At 41.0% G+C, this 5,680-nt stretch overlaps 1 long non-coding RNA gene across 1 annotated transcript; it reads left to right on the forward strand.

Moving 5' to 3' along the window:
* The first annotated feature begins 207 nt into the window (after positions 1-207).
* Positions 208-5,341, forward strand: LOC119217770 (uncharacterized). The gene is made up of 3 exons (XR_005120290.2): positions 208-735; positions 3,244-3,592; positions 3,828-5,341. It is a non-coding gene; the product is annotated as an uncharacterized LOC119217770 (long non-coding RNA).
* The last annotated feature ends 339 nt before the right edge of the window (positions 5,342-5,680 follow it).

Below are 5,680 nucleotides of genomic sequence, written 5' to 3' on the forward strand. Positions count from 1 at the left end.
CTCTAAAAGGCTGTTTGACAATGACAACGTTGGTAAGTAACACTTAGCACTGAAGTTGATACAATGTATGTCTCATCAAAGCAGTTCTGGAGTGATGAACTCATGACGCATTTGTAACCATAGATACGCATCATGACGCATTCGTTACCATAGATACGCATCATGACGCATTCGTGGCTATAGACACGCATCATGACGCATTCGTTGCCATAGATACAACAAAACACCGGAATTTTTTGTTTTATTAGTTATAATCAAAATGATTTGTATTATATTTATTTACTGAAAATGTGTAATTAGTAGGCTTGGTTATCGAGGATCGATTGGGATCGGGACTAGCTTTGCAATTTACCCGGAATTGTTCAAAAGTTTAAAATTCGATTCCTAGTTTCGATTCTCAGTCCGCCGGCGCCGACCGGAAAAATAAACCGCTGAACACCAACGAAGAAGTGTCCACCGGAAGTGTTGGCATAACACCGCGATCGAACAAGGACAGCGTGCGTCGGCGGTCCAAAGTGTGGTTACACTTTTCGAAACAAACCGAAAGCTCAGCAAAATGCAACATTTGCAGCAAAATTGTTTCATGCATAAGAGGGTGCACGTCAAATATGATTAAGCACCTCCGAGGTCATGGAGTGGAAGTAAATGTGTGCCCCGTGTTTGACGCCCTGCGCCGACCGTCCTCCGCTGCCTCTTCCTCTGGCTCCAAGGGTTTAGCCCGTCAGTGGGAGCAAGGTAACGTCTGAGCAAATCTCAAATGTGACAGACAGCTTTGAAATGGCTTCGAAAAGGCATCAAGAGTCGGGGGCGGAAAAAAGAAGAGACAGCGAGATGTTGCTCGCGCGTCGCTCTCAGCTAAGACAATGCTTTAAATCAGGGGTCCCCAAACCTTCGTGAGGACCGTTGCTAGCGGCCACCGGGCGGCCGGCTGCCCACATGTGCTCATAATGTCCGCACGGACCGCCGGTGGGCCGTATTCGGTACTCGTCCGCGGGCCGCCTGAAGTTTCTGTTACCGTTACCGTTTCTGTTATCATTTGTTTTTCATGTTATTGTTTACGTTTTTGCATAACAATCGGCTTCAAGAGGCATATCCCAATCTATGGATTGCTCTTCGTATTGCACTGACTCTCCCTGTCACGGTTGCCTCTGCTCAGCGAAGCTTTTCTAAGCTCAAACTAATCAAAACGTACCTGCGCTCATCAATGGGGGAGGAACGTTTAAGTGGTCTGGCTGTCATCAGCATCAATGGGGACGTGGCTCAGAAACTGTCATATGACCTGATAACTGATTTTGCAGCTAGGAAATGCAGGCGTGTGCCTCTGTAGGGCCTTTGACAACTGATGGTAGTGAAAATGTTTGTAATATTGTTCTATTGGATAGCAGAATGGTCTCTTTTATAGAGATGAAAAAGTAAATTCTACTGTGCAGTTTGCACTTTATTATTATTATTAGTACTTATTTATATTATTTACTGAAGAAATGTGCACATTATTACTTACACGGTTATATACTTGAATACTTTCTGCGTTTACAATGTTCAGTTCCAAATCTGTGTTTTTAGTAATTGTGGTGGTATTTGGTATTTATAATTTATAATTTTATCTTTTATATAATTTGTTTCTTTTCATGTTTGTTTATGTAAATTATTTATGTTTAGAAGTTATTTGGGAAAAAAAGAGAACCTAACTAAGACATTCTGAATGCTTGTTATTCCTTTGGTGGTGGTGGTTGGTTGGTTCGTTGGTTAGGGGGTGCACCACCAAGCATTTGTGCTTAGGGCACCCAAATGGCTAGCGCCGGCCCTGTGCAGTATCATACGCTTATGTGTAAATGTGTTTTTGTGAAGTTTCAAAAATAAAGCTCTCTTGAGGAAAGTATACCCCTGTTAAAATATATTCATGATTTATAATGTTTATACAATATTCAAGTTCATAGTTTGATATTTATATTTTAGTTGAAAACAGCCCTGTTAGAAATTCATAGTAAAGTTAATAAAACTTCATAGATTTAACATTGATGGAGAAGGTCAGACTATTTCCTTCAGAAAGACCCTTGGTTAGCTAGCTCATTTAAAATATCTTAAACTTTTTTGACCCTGCCTCCTAAAAGAATTGGAATCGAGAATCGCTGCGAACCGGAATCGAACCAAGGAATCGGAATTGTTCAAATCTAAATGTAATTAATATGAACAGTAGTGAACAGTCAAACACAATAAACATATTCAGACCTATTTATTGTAATCAACATGGCAACAGGCCTTCAAATCAAGCAGTAGTACAAATGCCCCTTTAATGCTTGACTTAATAAAATATTTACCACATTAGGCTACAGTATGACCACTAATAAAAAAAGAAAACAAAGGTGCTGCATATAATTGAATATGTGATTTTACAAAATGGTTTAATATGCCTCATACACTAAATAGAGATAAGAGATGAGATTCTCAACAAATGTTGCAAACATGTCTCATCTCTCACCTCTGACCAGTAGCCACAACATTGCTCGCTCTCAACCCAGTTATTGTACCTCAAGAGGGGAAGCTTTTTCAAACTTTTGATCTGAGAGAGAATTCGGTTCCCAAAGCTAGTCTTTCCACCAGGGCACTGGATGGAGTGGCTGCATTATATACAAGTGATACTTTCTACATTATGGAGAACTGAGCGTCCATTGCTGTGACTCCTGATTTTAAGTAATCAGCTTCTTCATTTTCAACATAGACATCCTCCTCACTCGCTGTGTTGTTGGGGTTTCCCTTGGGAGCTCATCCTGCTCTGGGACATATTTTCTGACTGCTGCTACTAGACTTGCTTTTACCAGGTCCTTCCTCTCCTGGTCATGCAGCCAACGTTACTTAAAGTTGGGTAGGGTTGCACCAGCCAGTACAGCATCATTATCCCCAAGAACATGTGCAAATCATATTTTGATTGCCTGAAATACAAGACACAAAAGACATAACAAGAGTATTAGAACAAGTCTTTAAAACCAGTGTTAATATGCAACATGCATATTTTGCATATAGCATAAATCTGACTACAGAGCAGTCACTACAAAATTGACCTGCACTTATAAATACTTCACAATATCTAGACATAAATAAATGCAACTGAGCTATTGATTGGTGTGATGGCGGGCGTGGGTTTTGGCTTGGCTGCAGAGGGGGGGAGTGGCTCAGGGAACGGTGCCAGGCGGAGGCAATTGACCGCAGCTGAACTAAATCATTATTGTTTGTCTTGCGGCTTAGAAACGTACTGATGGCGATCCAGAGACGGACACGGGAGTCTGTCTGAGAGACACAACCAGCAATAGAAGAATAAAAGTATTCAGAGCAAACCTGCCGTGTCCTATTCCAGACCCCCAAGAGTACCTGCGTGTTACAGTGGCGCTCAACGTGGGGCTGGATAGGCCGTTCGCCTACGGGGAGCGGCTGAAGGACGCAAGGCCGAAATGAAAACCTGCTTACAAGCACTGATAAAATAAACGGATTCCGTTTAAAGATGCAGCTCTGGCAACAACATGTGCAGCGTGGCAACCTTGAGATGTTCCTGCCCACCGAGAAACGTCATGATGACAACACTGCTGCAATGTGCGAGGTGATTGGCACACATTCGAAAACTCTTGAGGCAAAGTTGTCATTTTATTTCTCTTCATCTTGTCAAAACAATAAATGACCTTGTGCGTCTTAGCAACTGGCTCAGTGCAACACACTAAGAAAATGTACAGTTGCAGAAATTAAATTTAAAAAGTGGACGTTAAAATGTATAATTTATTATCAATAGTTCATTGTCCTCAAATAATCAAAGATTTGTTTTGTGTGTTTTATTCCAGGTGACCTACTACCTAAGGACGGAATCCTCATTCAAAGCAACGACCTGAGTATTGATGAGAGTCCGATGACCGGAGAGTCGGATCACGTCAAGAAGACTGTCAACAAGGACGTTGTAATGGCAAAAAATATATGTAACTCTTCTAAATGCTTCATTTGTATGAGGGGCCGTTTAGGACTTAACTACTGAGACACTCTCACACACACTACTGAGACACTCAACACTCACACACACTACTGAGACACTGTCACACACACTACTGAGACACTCAACACTCACACACACTACTGAGACACTCTCACACACACACTACTGAGACACTCTCACACACACACTACTGAGACACTCAACACTCACACACACTACTGAGACACTCAACACTCACACACACTACTGAGACACTGTCACACACACTACTGAGACACTCAACACTCACACACACTACTGAGACACTCTCACACACACTACTGAGACACTCTCACACACACTACTGAGACACTCTCACACACGCTATTGAGACACTCATGCCATCTCACTATACAACGTGAGAGCGCCTCACTATACAATGTGAGAGCATCTCAGTTACACTGGAAGGCATCTCCGTTACTCCGGAAGGAAGTGAAAAAGCGAAAAAGTAGTGGAAAATCTTAGCTAAGAGCGGGTAAGAGCGAGCATTTGAGGGTTATTTCAATCAATAATTTTCCTGATTGAATATGAAGTTGCAATTCCTATATATTTTGATCAGTCTGCAAGCCCTCTTTGTAATTGGCAATCGCGATGACATCGTAGATTCTTTCAATAGGGTGCTGCGCTGCGTTGAATGCCTACGGCAGGGCTATTCAATTAATTTGGAATTGGGGCCGGTTCATGAAACCGAGGCAAAACAAGGGGCCGGAGAATATGAGTAATTATAGCAACAAATAAAGAAATTAAAACAACATGCTGAAGGAGTCAATATATTATATTTTTTAAATGCAACATATGCACATTGTGATGCACTAAGACACGTAGGCCTAAGGCATTGTTACATTCAAATGGCAATACAACGTTGAAAAATCAAAGACACAGACAATTAGGGAAATGCAATTAACAGAAAACATCCACTTAAACTGCACATAACTGTACCAACTACAGCTCGTTATCCTCAATTAACAATGAGATACATTTCAGTGTTACAAGAGGGAAATAATTCTCAGAAACATCAAACTGCCCCCCTTCTCAACTGGCTAAATACAGAAATGCAGCTAAATGGTAACTGAGTACAACTCACACTTTTTTCCTTCTCAAAAATAAAATAGACGTCCCTATAAAATAAATCCTCACGTGGACTACGGCTTCACTCACTTTTGTCCAGTCTGAACATAAATCAGACACCTTGACAGTCTAGGTCGGCCATATCACAGATATTTCAAATTGCACTCATTTGACAGACAACATCAATGTATCTCCACCAACGAAAATAAAACCATAGTGTAGCACAGAATAGAATAAAAACAACAGTGCACTTTAGCAAAGCAAAACATTTCAAACTGCATTCAACAATAATACCTAGAAAAAAAAGTAGGTGGGGTGAATAACATTTTGCATCATACTGTTCAAATAAGATTTCTTGCTTGACTATTTATGCCTATTACCTTGCATATAGCTCGCCAACATTGGCCACCTAATGAGAGAAATGGCATTTTTTTGACTTGGCAAGAGCAGTGAAGTCAGATGTATATGTTGTCAAGGCAATGCGCAAGCAGTGTTGCAGATGCTGGTCAGTGAGGGATATGCGATTGTGAGTTTTAATGGCATTCATGTGTGAGAATGACGACTCACAAGTGTATGTTAAGCCAAACATTGTCAGAAGAA

This window comes from Pungitius pungitius, chromosome 9, assembly GCF_949316345.1.
Source record: "Pungitius pungitius chromosome 9, fPunPun2.1, whole genome shotgun sequence".
Lineage (NCBI taxonomy): Eukaryota > Metazoa > Chordata > Actinopteri > Perciformes > Gasterosteidae > Pungitius > Pungitius pungitius.